Source organism: Macaca thibetana, chromosome 11 (genome assembly GCF_024542745.1).
Source record: "Macaca thibetana thibetana isolate TM-01 chromosome 11, ASM2454274v1, whole genome shotgun sequence".
Lineage (NCBI taxonomy): Eukaryota > Metazoa > Chordata > Mammalia > Primates > Cercopithecidae > Macaca > Macaca thibetana.
The window spans coordinates 26,413,616-26,430,255 of NC_065588.1; the positions used below are offsets into that span (position 1 = coordinate 26,413,616).

The following is a 16,640-nucleotide window of genomic DNA, read 5'->3' on the forward strand; positions in this document are numbered from 1 at the left end:
GCTTTATCAGAAGCACAGGGTCAGTATCATGGGAGAGACGTAATTTTCAGTGAAGAGAAGTCTTTGATGCTGAAATCATGCCATGCCTATTCACCCCTTCAATCTTACCTCCAGCCCCACATACCCAGTTACTTATGCCAGGGCTGCAGGGGAAAGGAGAACTTGAAAAATAATATAGTACCTCTTTTTTTTTTAAAGTTTAAGAACCCACATGATAGCTGAAGATATCATAGTGGAGTATAATGTTGGATGTCAAGTTTACCCATTTCTTTTTGGAGATAGCAACTTATTAGAGCAAGAAGGGTAACAGCGGTAGAGTAACACTAGAACTGAGACTTATGAAGGCCTAAAGACCCAGGGGAGCCTTGTTTCCTTTGTGTCCTTCCAGGTTTAATCCATCCCTGAGAGCATGTCTATCATATTTCTAACCCTTGTTTTGAAGCCCTTCATGGGCAGCCCCATTCTCCATATCGCTTCCTTTTGAACTCTAAAATGCTCATGGTCTGTCAATCATTTTGGTCCTGATTTAGTATTTTATATCTATCCGGCTTACTCTTTGCAGAGAATAGACACTGGTTTCTGAATTGTCTATATTATCCGGCAGAATGCTAGGTCTGCCTGCTGTGACGTGGAAAAATCTGTTGAAGCATTAACGATCTAAGATAAAGGCTAAATGTGAAATAAGAAAGCACTGACTTTCTGACCTTGCATTCTGCTTCTTTCTCATTAATGTTTCCCTTATGGCTTTTTTTCTCTCCCTCCAAGGTCACCCAGCCAACATAATCTACTCTGCCTGCCCAAGTGTGAAACCTAGTGTGAAACCTACTCCAGAGGTGAAACCCCACCAACAGATGAATGCCACTTTGGGAAATACCTTATGTTTTTGATATTTTCTTCTTCATTTTTTGATAGGACTTTTTTTTTTCCTGCTCAAAAGTGACTATCTGGTAGTACATTCCCAGAGGATCCTGGCCAGTAAACAGAGAAGTCTGAAAGGCTACCTTGAGATAAGGTGCTAACAGCCTGTGGTAGCTTTCATAGAATATTCTGGTTTAAATAACAACCTTGAATATCCAACTTATTCAGATTCAACAAACATCTATCAAGTATTTACCCTGTGCAGATAAGACAACGCCATGTACTAGGTGTTTCCTCATGTGTTATATCATTTAATGATTACAACAAACATCAAAGGTAGCATCCCTCCTTTACAAACTAAAACACAGATACTCAGAAAGGGTAATTTATTCACTGAAAGTCAAAGTGAGCTGAATTCAAACACAGGTCCTCTAACATCCAGGGCACAGACTGATGATATTCATGACCAGCTGAGTTTATGAAATCTCTTATGCTGTCTGTCCATAGTCTGCCTACACAATAGCAAGGCGTAGAGGAGCACCATGCTTTTGCCCAACATAAAAGGGTTAGAAGGTCACTTTTCTGCATGTTTCTACATTATTTTCAAAACTGCCATTCATCTGCATTTTCAAATAAGTATCAACAAAATTACTTTTGTTAACCTGTAGTTACTTTGCTATCCTACAGCCTCAGTCACATGGAAGCAGATTACTAGAGTGGCATGGGTTTCAAATCTCTTCCTGGGAAGGAGTCAACAGGTGGAAAAACAAATGCTAAGCAAACCGTCTAGAAGACTCCTTCTCAAGGCTTTAAATGCGAAACAACATGGATACGACACATGGATATACTGTGCCATCTTCCGCTTTAGAAAATGATTACTTTGTACCTGTGACCCATTTACTAAACCTCAAAGCTCTTGGTTTAAGATACGTTGTTTTGTAATTAAGCTTTTGAAATACACATTTGTTGGCTTTTGTCCTGTGCTCTTTATTACCTGAACTATAACCAGTTATAAATACTAAGCTATTTAGAGTCTTAAAAACAAATGGATGTCTATACTTCATGATTTACACAAATATTAACTTTATTAGCTATAAAAATTATAAATTGGACTTTATATAAAATTAAAACCTTCTGTTCTTCAAAAAAGAAAATAAAACACAAGCCACAAACAGGAGAAAATATTTTCTTTTTTTTTTTTGTGAGATGGAGTCTTGCTTTGTCGCCCAGGCTGGAGTGCAGTGGCGCGATCTCGGCTCACTGCAAGCTCCGCCTCCCAGGTTCACACCATTCTCCTGCCTCAGCCTCCGAGTAGCTGGGACTACAGGCGCCCTCCGCCAGGCCCGGCTAATTTTTTGCATTTTTAGTAGAGACGAGGTTTCACCGTGTTAGCCAGGATGGTCTCGATCTCCTGACCTCGTGATCCGCCCGTCTTGGCCTCCCAAAGTGCTGGGATTACAGGCGTGAGCCACCACGCCCGGCTAGGAGAAAATATTTTCAATGCACATATCTGGAAAAGAACTTGTAACCAGAGTATATTAAAAGCTCTTATAACTCAGCAGTAAGAAGATAAAACAAAAATAGGCAAAATGTGAACGAAGAGTTCACAAAAGAAGAGCTAAATGGCCAATAAACACATGAAAAGATCTTCAACATCATTAAGCGTCAGAGAAATGAAAATTAATACCACAAAATATCTTATACTCATCAGAATTGCTAAAAGTAAAAGGACTGAAAATTCCAACTGTTGGTTAGAATTTAGAACAACTGGAACTCTTCAAAACAGTATAGCAACTTTGGAAAACAGTTTGGCAGATTTCTAACTGTGAAATATAAACTTTCCAAACCACTCAGCAATTCTGCTCCTAGATATCTACCCACAAGACAAAAAGTGCGTGCAAAAATAAATAAATAAATAACTTATAGAAAAATATTTATAGCAACTTTATTTGTTAAAAGTTTGGAAAACAACACAAATCGCCAACTACAAATAAATAAAACAAATACATTGGGGTATTTCCATATAATGAAATTCTTAGCAATAGAAAGATACAAACTACTGATACATAGAACAACATGGATAAATATAAAATACATCATTCTAAGCAAAATAGTCCACTTATGAGAGATTATACACTGTATGATTGCATTTCTAAGAATTTCTAGAACTGGCAAAAATTAATCTATGATGATAGAAATCAGATCAGTGATTGGCTGAAATCAGATCAGTGATTGTCTGAGAGCTGTGAAAGGGGATAGGAGATCATAAAGGAACACAAAATAATTTTCTGAAGAGATGAAAATAGTCTACATCTTAAATGGGAAGTTTGTTATATGTGCGTATGTATGTGTGTGGGGGTGTGTGCGTGTGTGTGTCAAAAGTTCTCAACTTATAAGACTGCAATACAATATACAATAGCTTTTGAGCAACTAATGGGTCAAAGAAGAAATCAAAAGGAAAATTAGAAAACATCTTGAGACAAACAAACTGAAAACACAATATACCAAACTAATGAGATGCAGCAAAAGCAGTTCTAAGAGAAAAGTTTATAGTAATAAATACCTACATTAAAAAAGAAAAAATATCTCTAACTTTACACCTCAACAAACTAGAAGAACAAACTAAGCCCAAAGTTAACAGAAGGAAGTAAATAATAAATATTAGAGAAGAAATTAATGAAATATATAATAGAAAATCAACAGAAAAATAATTACAACCAAGAATTGGATTTTTTAAGTTGACACACCTTTAGCTAGACTAAGAAAAAAGAGACAGAATTCAAATAAAATCAGAAGTAAAAGAGGAAACATTACAACTGATGCCACAGGAACAAAAAGGATCATAAGAGACTATTATGAATGCCAACAAACTGGATAATCTTGAAGAAATGGATACATTCCTAGACATATAATCTACCAAGACTGCGTCACGAAGAAGTATAAAGTCTGAACAGATCTATAACTAATAAGGAGATTGAATCAGCATCCTAGTCCATTTTGTGTTGCTACAACAGAATACCTGAAACTGGATAATTTATAAAGAAAAGAAATTTATTTGGCTCACAATTCTGGAGGCTGGGAAGTCCAAGAGCATGCTGTTGGCATCTTAGTGGGCCTTAGTGCTGCATTATCCCCTGATGGAAGGCAGAAGGGTAAGAGGGCAAAAGTAAATGGAAAGAAGCCAAACTCATCCCTTTATCAGGAACCAACTTCTATGATAAATAACCCATTCCTGTGATAAGGCTAATGCTTTTATCCCATTCATGAAGGCAGAGCCTTCATGACATAATCATCCCTTAAAGGCCCCACCTCTCAACATTGTTGCATTGGGGATTAAGTTTCTAACACATGAACTTTGGGGTACACACTCAAGTCATAGCAGCCAGTAATCAAAAACCTTCTAACGAAGAAAATTCCAGGTCCAGATGGCTTCATTGGTGAATTCTGCCAAACATTTAAAGAAGAATTAATGCCAAGCTTTCTCAAACTCTTTTCAAAAATTGAAAAGGAACTAACACTTCCAAACTCATTTTCATGAAGCCAGCAATACCTTGATATCAAAACTAAACAAAGACACTATAAGAAAACTATATGCTAATAGTCCTGATGAACATACATACAAAAATCTTCAACAAAATGCCAGCAAACCAATTCAACAGCATATAAGTGGGATTTATCCCTGGGATGCAAGGATGGTTTAATATATGGAAATTAATTAATGTGATACATCACATTAACAGAATAAAGGATAAAATTGCATGACTATCTCAATAGATGCAGAATAATTTGATAAAATTCAACACATTTTCATGATAAAAACCCTCAGCAAACTAGGAATAGGAAGAAAGTACCTCAACATAATAAATGTTACATACAGAAAGCTCACAGCTGTCATCATAGTCAATGGTGAAAACTGAAAGCTTTTTCACTAAGATCAGAAAGAAGGCATAGATACCAAGTCCTTTCTATTCAACAGAGTACTGGAAGTCCTAGCCAGAGTAACTAGGCAAGAAAAAGAAATAAAAGGTACCCAAATTAGAAAGGAATAAGTAAAATTGTCCGTATTTTCAGATGACATTATTTTATATAGAAAAGCCTAAAGACTCCACTAAAAAACTGTTACAAATAATAAATTCAGTAAAGCTATAAGAAACAAAATTAACATATGAAAATCAATTACATTTCTGTAAACTAATAATGAACTATCTGAGACACTAAGAAAGCAATCCCATTTACAATAACATGAAAAAAGATTTTTAGGAATGAAATTAACTAGGAAAGTAAAAGACTTGTATACTGAAAACTACAAAACTGATGAACATAGTTCACTAATAATGAACTATCTGAGAAAGTAAGAAAACAATCCCACTTACAATAACATCAAAAAATAAGATTTTTAGGAATACAACTAAAGTAGGAAAGTAAAAGGCTTATATCCTGAAAAACTACAAAACACTGATAAAAGATATCAAAGAAGATGCAAACAAATGGAAAGACATCCTACATTCATGGATTTGAATACTTAATATTGTTAAAATGTCCCCAAATGATCTACAGATCAATGCAATTCCTATCAAAATTCCAATGACATTTTTTATAGAAATAGAAAAAAATACCCAATTCCACAGTTCATATGGAGCCACAAAAGAACCTGAACAATCAATGCAATCTTGAAAACTAACAAAGGTAGAGGCATCAGAGTTTCTGATTTCAAAATATAACACAAAGTTATACTAATCAAAAGAGTGTGGTAGTGGGATAAAGATAGACATATAGACCAGTTATCCAGAAGTAAACCCACACATATATGGTCAACTGATCTGTAACAATGATGTCAACAATATACAAATGGGGAAAGGATAGTCTCTTCAACAAATGGTGTTGAGAAAGCTGGAAATCCACATGCAAAATAATAAAATTGGACCTTTATTTTATACCATACACAAAAATCAACTCAAAATGGATTAAAGTCTTAAAGGTAAGACCTGGAACTGTAAAACTCCTAGAAGAAAACATAGGGAGAAATCTTCATGACGTTGGCCTTGACAATAATTTTGTGGATATGACACCAAAAAAACATAGGTAACAAAGCAAAATAGACAAGTGGGACTGCCTCAAACTAAAAAGCTTCTACCAGCAAAGAAACAGTCAACAGAGTGAAAAGATAACCTATAAAATTGGGAAATATTTGCAAACCATATTTCTGATAAAAGGTTAATTTCCAAAATGTGTAAGAAGGCTTATATATAAGAAACTCCAATAACTCAGTAGTAAAAAAACAAAAACAAAAACAAACAACAACAACAACAACAAAATGAATAATCTGCTTAAATAATTGGGCTAAAGACTTGAATACACATTTTTCCAAAGTGGACATACAAATGGCCAAAAGGTTTATGAAAAGATGCCCAGTGTCACTAGTTATCAGGGAAATGCAAGTATAAACCACCATGAGATATCACCTCACACTGGTTAGGATGACTATTATAAAAATACACACACACACACACAAAGACAACACATGTTGATAAAATGTAAAGAAATTTGAATCCTTATACAGTGTTGGAGGGGAATGCAAAATGGTGCTGCCACTATGAAAAAAAGTATGGAGATTTTTCAAAATATTAAAAATAGAACTACCATAGGATTCAGCAAATTCACTTCTTGGTATTTGTCCAAAAGAACTGAAATCAGGATGTCAAAGAGATATTACCATTCCCATGTTCATTGCAGCACTATTTATAATCGTCAAGCTGTAGACATAAAAACTAAGTGTTCATTGACAGATGAATGGATTTTTAACAATGTCATATAGACATGTAATAGAATACTATTTAGTCATACAAGGAAGCCTGCCACATGGAACAACATGTATAAACGTTGAGAACATTATATTAAGTGAAATGAGCCAGTCACGAAAGGACAAATACTGCATAATTTCACTTACATGAAGTGTCTAAAACAGGCAAACTCTTAGAAACAGAGGGTAGAATAGTTATTGTTAGGGGCAGGGGTATGGGGAAAATGGAAAGTTGCTAATCAATAGGCACAATGGGTTTTTTTGTTTGTTTTTTGTTTTTGAGACAGTCTCACCCTGTCACCCAAGTTGGAGTCCAGTGGCATGATCTTAGCTCACTGCAACCTCCACCTTCTGGGTTCAAGTGATTCTCCTGCCTCAGCCTCCCAAGTAGCTGGGACTACAGATGTGTGCCACCACACCCAGCTAATAATTTTTGTATTTTTAGTAGAGACAGGGTTTCACCGTGTTGGTCAGACTGGTCTCAAACTCCAGATCTCAAATGATCCTCCTGCCTCGGCCTCCCAAAGTGCTGGGATTACAGGCGTGAGCCATCATGCCTAGCCACAATATTTCAATTGTACAGGATACGCAACTTTGTGTCTATAGATAGCATTACTGTATTTTACATTTAAAAGTCTATTAAGAGGGTAGATTTCATGCCAAGTGTTCTCATCACAATAAAAAGAAAAATGGGCCGGGTGCGGTGGCTCAAGCCTGTAATCCCAGCACTTTGGGAGGCCGAGACGGGTGGATCACGAAGTCAGGAGATTGAGACCATCCTGGCTAACACGGTGAAACCCCGTCTCTACTGAAAAAATACAAAAAACTAGCCAGGTGTGGTGGTGGGTGCCTGTAGTCCCAGCTACTGGGGAGGCTGAGGCAGGAGAATGGCGTAAACCCGGGAGGCGGAGCTTGCAGTGAGCTGAGATCCGGCTACTGCACTCCAGCCTGGGGGACAGAGCAAGACTCCGTCTCAAAAAAAAAAAAAGAAAAGAAAAATGAAAACAACACCAACGATAAAAAGGCAGTAGGTAAATAAGTACCCCAGCTTCCTCATCTATCAATCAGCTGGGGTAATTCTGTAGTATGGTCTACATAGTATGGTCTACACTGTCTCCCAGTGTTCTGAAACGGGATTAAGCCTTTTTCCCGTAGGGATAATCACAATAATTGACAACTTATTGGTTTCCTTCACTGCCCCATTTCACTTCCCACTCCTCTGGTACTCTTGACTACAGTAAATCATTTTCACTGTAAAGAATGTAGTCTTTTTATTGCCAAAAAATATTTGGGATGCTTTTGGTACTGATTTAATTAATTCATCAATTATATTACTTAATTATGAAGTTGGTGTTTGGAATAATTATCATAAAAATATAACATGGGCTCTGTCAGTCTACATGTTTTAGGATGATTCTATCAGCATGAATGATAATAGAGGTTAAGATAATTAAAAAGTCATCAAATTGTATATTTACATATGTGAATATTATTGTATATAACAATTCAATAAATTTGATTTTTATGTGGATAGACACAATATTAAATGTGTTGACATATGTATATGAATTTAATCAGCGATTAACATAAAAATTATGTTTGAGGATGTTTCTCACTGCTATTTTTTATTATTGTACTGTAAGTTCTCAGATACATGTGCAGATCCTGCTGATTTGTTACATAGGTATACATGCGCCATGGTGGTTTGCTGCACCCATCAACTCATCATCTAGGTTTTAAGCCCCACATGCATTAGGTATTTCTCCTACTGCTATCCTTTCCTTTGCTCCCCCCACCAACAGGCCCCATCCTGTGATGTTCCCCTCCCTGTGTCCATGTGTTCTCATTGTTCAACTCCAACTTATGAGTGAGAACATGCAGTGTTTGGTTTTCTGTTCCTGTGTTAGTTTGCTGAGAATGATGGTTTTCAGCTTCATCCATGTCCCTGAAAAATACATGATCTTCTTTTTTATGGCTGCATTAGTATTCCATGGTGTATATATGCCACATTTTCTTTATCCAGTCTATCATCAATGGGCATTTAGGTTGGTTCCAAGTCTTTGCTATTGTAAATAGCACCACAATAAACATACGTGCGCATGTGTCTTTATAGTAGACTGATTTATAATGCTTTGGGTATATACCCAGTAATGGGATTGCTGGGTCAAATGGTAATTCTGGCTCTAGATCCTTCAGGAATCACCACACTGTCTTCCACAATGGTTGAACTAATTTATACTCCACCAACAGTGTAAAAGTGTTCCTGTTTCTCTACATCCTCACCAGCATCTCTTGTTTCCTGACTTTTTAATGATTACCATTCTAACTGGTGTGAGATGGTATCTCATTGTAGTTTTGATTGTATTTCTCTAATGATCATTGATGATGGGCCTTTTTTCAGATGTCTGTTGGCTGCATAAATGTCCTCTTTTGAGAAGTGTCTGTTTATATCCTTTGCCCACTTTTTAATGGAGTTGTTTGTCATGTAAATTTGTTTAAGTTCCTTGTAGATTCTGGATATTAGACCTTTGTCAGATGGATAGATAGTAAAAATTTTCTCCCATTCTGTAGTTTGCCTGTTCACTCTAATGATAGTTTCTTTTGTTGTGCAGAAGCTCTTTAGTTTAATTAGATACCATTTGTCAATTTTGGCTTTTGTCGCAATTGCTTTTGGTGTTTGAGTCATGGAGTCTTTCCCCATGCCTATGTCTTGAATGGCATTGCCTAGGTTTTCTTCTAGGCTTTTTATGGTTTTGGGTCTTATGTTTAAGTCTTTAATCCATCTTGAGTTAACTTTTGTATAAGGTGTAAGGAAGGGGTCCAGTTTCAGTTTTCTGTATATGGCTAGCCAGTTTTCCCAACACCATTTATTAAATAGGTAATCATTTCCCCATTTCTTGTTTTTGTCAGGTTTGTCAAAGATCAGATGGTTGTAGATGTGCAGTGTTATTTCTGAGGCTTCTGTTCTGTTCCATTGGTCTATATATCTGTTTTGGTACCAGTACCGTGCAGTTTTGGTTACTGTAGCGTTGTAGTATAGTTCGAAGTCAGGTAGCGTGATGCCTCCAGCTTTGTTCTTTTTGCCTAGGATTGTCTTGGCTATGCAGACTTTTTTTGTTGTTCCATATGAAATTTAAAGTAGCTTTTTCTAATTCTGTGAAGAAAGTCAATAGTAGCTTGATAAGAATGGCATTGAGTCTACAAATTACTTTGGGCAGTACAGCCATTTTCATGATATTGATTCTTCCTGTTTGTTTGTGTCCTCTCTTATTTTCTTGAGCAGTGGTTTGTAGCTCTCCTTGAAGAAGTCCTTCACATCCCTTGTAAGTTGTATTCCTGGGTATTTTATTCTCTTTGTAACAATTGTGAATGGCAGTTCACTCATTATTTGGCTCTCTGTCTGTTACTGGTGTATATGAATGCTTGCGATTTTTGTACATTGATTTCATATCCTCACTCTTTGCTGAAGTTGCTTACCAACTTAAAAAGTTTTGGGGCTGAGGCGAAGGGGTTTTCTAAATATACAGTCATGTCATCTACAAACAGAAACAATTGACTTCCTCTCTTTCTATTGGAATACGCTTTATTTTTTGCTGTTGCCTGATTGCCTTGGCCAGAACTTCCAATACTATGTTGAATAGGAGTGGTGAGAGAGGGCATCCTTGTGTGGTGCCAGCTGTCAAAAGGAATGCTTCTAGCTTTTGCCCATTCAGTATGATATTGGCTGTGGATTTGTCATAAATAGTTCTTATTATCTTGAGATATGTTCCATCAATACCTAAAAAGTTTATTGAGTGTTTTTACCACGAAGGGGTGTTGAATTTTATCAAAGGCCTTTTCTGCATCTATTGAGATAATCAGGTGGTTTTTGTCATTGGTTGTTTATGTGACGGATTACATTTATTGATTTGCGTATGTTGGACCAGCCTTGCATCCCATGGATGAAGCTGACTTGATTGTGGTGTATAAGCTTTTTGATGTGCTGCTGGATTCAGTTTGCCAGTATTTTATGGAGGATTTTTGCACTGATGTTCATCAGGGACATTGGCCTGAATTTTTTTTGTTGTTGTTGTATCTCTGCCAGGTTTTGGTATCAGGATGATGGTGGCCTCATAAAATAAGTTAGGGAGGAGTCCCTGTTTTTCTATTGTTTGGAATAGTTTCAGAAGGAATGGTACCAGCTCCTCTTTGTACCACTGGTAGAATTTGACTGTGAATCTGTCTGGTCCTGGGCTTTTTTTGGTTGGTAGGCTATTAATTACTACCTCAATTTCAGAACTTATTGGTCAGTTGAGGCACTGGAGTTCTTTCTGGTTTAGCCTTGGGAGGGTGTATGTATCCAGGAATTTATCCATTTCTTCCAGATTTTCTAGTTTATTTGTGTAGAGGTGTTTGTAGTATTCTCTGATGGTAGTTTTTATTTCTGTGGGATAGGTGGTGATCTCCCCGTTACCATTTTTTATTGTGTCTCTTTGATTATTTTCTCTTTTCTTCTTTATTAGCCTGGCTAATGGTCTATCTATTTTGTTAATCTTTTCAAAAACCAAGCTCCTGGATTAATTGATTTTTTAAATGTTGTGTGTGTGTGTGTGTGTGTGTGTGTGTGTGTGTGTGTGTCTATCTCCTTCAGTTCTGCTCTGATCTCAGATATTTCTTATCTTCTGCTAGCTTTTGAGTTTATTTGCTCTTGCTTCTCTAGTTTTTTTAATTGTGAAGTTAGGGTGTCGATTTTGGATCTTTTCTGCTTCCTTCTTTGGGCATTTAGTGCTATAAATTTTCCTCTAAATACTGCTTTAGCTATTTCCCAGAGATTCTGGTACGTTGTGTCTTTGTTCTCACTGGTTTCAAATAACTTATTTATTTCTACCTTAATTTTGTTATTTACCCAGTAGTCATTCAGGAGCAGTTGTTCAGTTTCCATGTAGTTGCATGGTTTTGAGTGAGTTTCTTAATCCTGAGTTCTAATTTGATTGCACTGTGGTCTGAGAGACTGTTTGTTATGATTTCCATTCTTTTGCATTTGCTGAGGAGTGTTTTACTTCCAATTATGTGGTTGATTTTAGAATAAGTGATGTGGTGCTGACAAGAATGTTTATTCTGTTGATTTGGGGTGGAGAGTTCTGTAGATGTCTATTAGGTCCACTTGGTCCAGAGCCAAGTTCAAGTCCTGAATATCGATGTTAATTTTCTGTCTCATTGATCTGTCTAATATTGACAGTGGCGTGTTAAAGTCTCCCACTATTATTGTGTGGGAGTCTAAGTCTCTTTGTAGGTTTCTAAGAACTTGCTTTGTGAAGCTGGGTGCTCCTGTATTGGGTGCATATATATTTAGGATACTTAGCTCTTCTTATGTAACACACTTCTTTGTCTTTTTTGATCTTTGTTGGTTTAATGTCTGTTTTATTAGAGACTAGGATTGGAACCCCTGCTTTTTTTTTTCACTTTCCATTTGCTTGGTAAATCTCCCTCCATTCCTTTATTTTGAGCCTATGTACGTCTTTGCACATGAGAGAGGTCTCCTGAATACCATTGATGGATCTTGACTCTTTATCCACAGTCTGTGTCTTTCAATCGGTACATTTAGTCCATTTACATTTAAGGTGAATATTTTTATTTGTGAGTTTGATCCTGTCATCATGATACTAGTTGGTTATTTTGCACATTAGTTGATGCAGTTTCTTTTTCTTTTTTTATGGGAAAAGTTTTAAATTTTTAATGAAAAAGACTTAGAACAATGTATTATTTACATGTAAATAAGAAAAGAGAGCAGAATCCCCACATCCTCTTCAGAGGGAGACAGGAGGCCGTTTATGAGAAGAGAGTCCATATAAACCCCATTAAATAGAAGCTGGACCTAAATACTTCCAAACAGGAGTACAGAACAGGTGAAAAGTCTCCACTCATCCCATTGATCTGCTTCAGATCAGATCAGCAACGTTCATAGGCATCTCATCAATCTGAGTGGAATAGTACTGCTCAGTATCTCTGAGGATGCGGATGTCATTGTTCTTTACAAAGTTAATGGCGACACCCTTCCGGCCGTATCGACCTGATCTCCCAATTTTGTGTATGTACAATTCTCTGTTATTGGGGAGATCATAGTTGATGATGAGGGACACCTGAGGGACATCCAACCCCCTGGCCCAGACGTCTGTAGAAATAAGCACTCGGCTGGTGCCCGACCGGAACTCCTTCATGATGGACTCCCGCTCTTTCTGGGGCATGTCTCCGTGCATTGAGGACACAGTGAAGTTGGCTTCTCTCATTTTTTCTGTCAGCCAGTCCACCTTTCTTTTGGTGTTGCAGAAGATGACCGCCTGAGTGATGGTCAGTGTGTCCTAGAGGTCACACAGAGTGTCAAATTTCCACTCTTCCCTCTCCACTGCCACAAAAAATTGCTTGATGCCTTCCAGAGTCAATTCATCACGTTTCGCCAAGATGTGGATTGGGTCGGTCATGAACTTGTTGGTCATCTCCAGGATCTCGTGTGGCAGCGTGGCACTGATGAGAACCACCTGTGTGGCTGGAGGCAGGTACCTGTATACGTCATAGATCTGCTCTTTGAAACCTTTATTCAACATTTCATCAGCTTCATCCAAAACCAACATTTTGATGGCACATGTCCTTAAGCTTCCGCGACGAATCATATCAAAAACACCCTGGAGTGCCTGCAACAACATGCAGTCCATAATCCAGCTTCCTGATGTCCTCCCCAACATTGGTGCCTCCAATGCAGGCATGGCACTGGACGTTCATGTAGTCGCCGGGAGCGAGCAGCCCCTTCTGGATCTGCACAGCTAACTCTCTTGTGGGAGCCAAGATCAAAGCTGGAGTTTCACGAACCTGAATATCCAAACACTGGAGGACTGAGATACTGAAGATGGCTGTTTTGCCTGTGCCGGACTGAGACTGCGCGATGACATCTCTCCCTTTGATGATCTGCTTGGTTGCTCGTTGCTGGATTGTTGATGGTTTTTCAAAACCGTAAGTGTAGATGCCCCGCAGTAGGTCCTCCCGCAGGCCCATGGTGTCGAACGTGGGGGTCACATCCACCTCCTCGCTGGTCTCGAATTCCACTTTGGTCATGTCTTCTCTTTGAGCAGACGCTTTCGCGCCGAGCCCGAGGTCGCCATCGTGGCCGTGGTCGCCATGATTTAGAGTCCGCCGATGCAGTTTCTTCATAGTGTCATTGGTCTTTATATTTTGGTATGTTTTTGCAGTGGTTGTTATCAGTTTTTCCTTTTTCTATTTAGTGCTTCCTTCAGGAGCTCTTGTAAGGCAGGCCTGGTGGTGACAAAATCCCCCAACATCTGCTTGTCTGAAAAGGATTTTATTTCTCCTTCGCTCATGAAGCTTAGTTTGGCTGGATACGAAGTTCTGGGTTGAAAATTCTTTTCTTTCAGAATGTTGAATATTGGCCCCCACTCTCTTCTGGCTTGTAAGGTTTCTGCAGAGAGATCCACTGGTAGTCTGATGGGCTTCACTTTGTAGGTAATCTGACCTTTCTCTTTGGCTGTCTTTAACATTTTTTCCTTCATTTCTACCTTGGTGAATCTGATGATTATGTGTCTTGGGATTGCTCTTCTCCAGGAGTATCTTAGTGGTGTTCTCTATATTTCCTGAATTTGGATTTTGGCCTGTCTTGCTAGGTTGGGGAAGGTCTCCTGGATAATATCCTGAAGTGTGTTTTCCAACTTGGTTCCATTCTCTCCATCACTTTCAGGTACACCAATAAATTGTAGGTTTGGTCTTTTCACATAGTCCCATATTTCTTGGAGGCTTTGTTCATTCCTTTTCACTCTTTTTTCTCTAATCTTGTCTTCACACTTTATTTCATTAAGTTGATCTTCAATCTCTGATATCCTTTCTTCTGCTTGATTGATTCGGCTATTGATACTTTTGTGTACCTCACGAAGTTTTCATGCTGTGTTTTTCAGCTCCATCAGGTCATTTATGTTCTTCTCTAAACGGCTTATTCTAGTTAGCACTTCCTGTAACCTTTCATCATCGGTCTTAGCTTCCTTAGAACCTTGCTCCTGTAGCTTGGAGGAGTCTGTTATTACCCACCTTCTGAAGCCTACTTATGCCAATTTGTCAAAGTCATTCTCCATCCAGTTTTGTTCCCTTGCTGGTAAGGAGCTGTGATCCTTTGAAGGAGAAGAGGCCTTCTGGTTTTTGAAATTTTTAACATTTTTGTGCTGGTTTTTCCTCATCTTCGTGGATTTATCTACCTTTAATCTTTGATGCTGATGACCTTTGGGTGGGGTTTTTGTGTGGGTGTCCTTTTTGTTTATGTTAATGCTATTGCTTTCTGTTTGTTATTTTTCCTTCTAACAGTCAGGCCACTCTTCTGCAGGTCTGCTGGAGTTTGCTGAAGATCCAGTCCAGACCCTCTTTGCCTGGGTATCACCAGTGGAGGCTGCAGAACAGCAAAGATTGCTGCCTGTTCCTTCCTCTGGAAGCTTTATCCCAGAGGGGCACCCTACAGATGACAGCCGGGGCTCTCCTGTATGAGGTGTCTGTCAACCCCTGCTGTTAGGTGTCTCTTAGTTAGGAGGCATGGGAGTCAGGGACCCATCTGGGGAGGCAGTCTGTCCCTTAGCAGAGCTTGAAGGCTGTGCTGGGAGATCTGCTGCTGTCTTCAGAGCTGGCAGGCAGGAACATTTAAGTCTGCTGAAGCTGCGCCCACAGCCACCCCTTTCCCCAGGTGCTCTGTCCCAGGAAGAAGGGAGTTTTATCTATAATCCCCTGACTGGGGCTGCTGCCTTTCTTTTAGAGATGCCCTGCCCAGAGAGGAGGAATCTAGAGAGGTAGTCTGGCTACAGCAGCTTTGCCATGCTGTGGTAGGCTCCACCCAGTCCAAACTTTCTGGCAGCTTTCTTTACACTGTGAGGGGAAAACCAGCTACTCAAGCCTCAGTAATGGTGGACATCCCTCCCCCAACCAAGCTTGAGCATCCCCAGCTGACTTCAGATTGCCGTGCTGGCAGCGAGAATTTCAAGCTGGTGGGCTCCATGGTGGTGGTACCTACTGAGCAAGACCACTTGGCTCCCTGGCTTCAGCCCTCTTTCCCTGGGAGTGAATGGTTCTCTCACTGGGCTCCCAAGCACCACTGAGGTACCAAAACAAAACAAAACAAAAACTGCTGCAGCTAGCTCAGTGTCTGTCCAAATGGCCATCCAGTTTTGTGCTTGAAACCCAGGGCCCTGGTGGCAAAGGCACTGAAGGGAATCTCCTGGCCTGTGGGTTGGAAAGACCATGGGAAAAGCGAAGTATCTCGGCCAGAGTGCACAGTTCCTCACAGCTTCCCTTAGGTAGGGGAGGGAGTTCCCTGACCCTTTGTGTTTCCCAGGTGAGGCAATGCCCCACCCTGCTTTGGCTTGCCCTCTGTGGGCTGCACCCACTGTCTACTCAGTTCCAGTGAGATGAACCGGGTACCTCAGTTGTAAATGCAGAAACCACCCACCCTCTGCGTTGGTCTAGATGAGAGCTGCAGACAGGAGTTGCTCCTATTCAGCCATCTTGCCCCCTCCTCATTGTTATTTTCAATAATAAAAAAACAGAAATTGGCTGGGTAGTGGCTCCTGCCTGTAATCCCAACACTCTGGGAGGCTGAGGTTGGTGGATTGCTTGAGGTCAGGAGTTTGAGACCAGCCTGGAGCACATAATGAAACCCCATCTCTACTGAAAATACAAAACTTTGGTGGGGGCAGTGGTGTACCTACAGTCCCAGCTACTTGGGAGGCTGAGGTGTGAGAATCACTTGAACCTGGGAGGTCAAGACTTCAGTGAGCTGAGATCACGCCACTGTACTCCATCCTGGGCAACAGAATAAGACCCTGTCTCAAAAACAACAACAACAAAAAATCCAGCCATTACCTAAATGCCAAGAAATAAAAGACTGATGTGCAAAAACAGGGTGGGGGGGGGGCTTGGTGTGATGGATGCATCAGCATTTACAACAGGGTTTCCTGCTCTAGCC

General features: G+C 39.3%; 2 protein-coding genes and 1 pseudogene across 14 annotated transcripts in view; 1 reads left to right on the plus strand and 2 right to left on the minus strand.

Moving 5' to 3' along the window:
• MED21 (mediator complex subunit 21) overlaps positions 1-16,640 on the plus strand; it is a 1,150,573-nt gene that overhangs the window by 402,649 nt on the left and 731,284 nt on the right. The gene's annotated exons all lie outside the window — the stretch shown is intronic.
• Positions 1-16,640, minus strand: part of BHLHE41 (basic helix-loop-helix family member e41) — a 348,201-nt gene that overhangs the window by 182,541 nt on the left and 149,020 nt on the right. The gene's annotated exons all lie outside the window — the stretch shown is intronic.
• Positions 12,357-13,817, minus strand: LOC126930069 (eukaryotic initiation factor 4A-III-like; annotated as a pseudogene). Its single transcript, XR_007717441.1, has one exon. The product of XR_007717441.1 is annotated as a eukaryotic initiation factor 4A-III-like (transcript).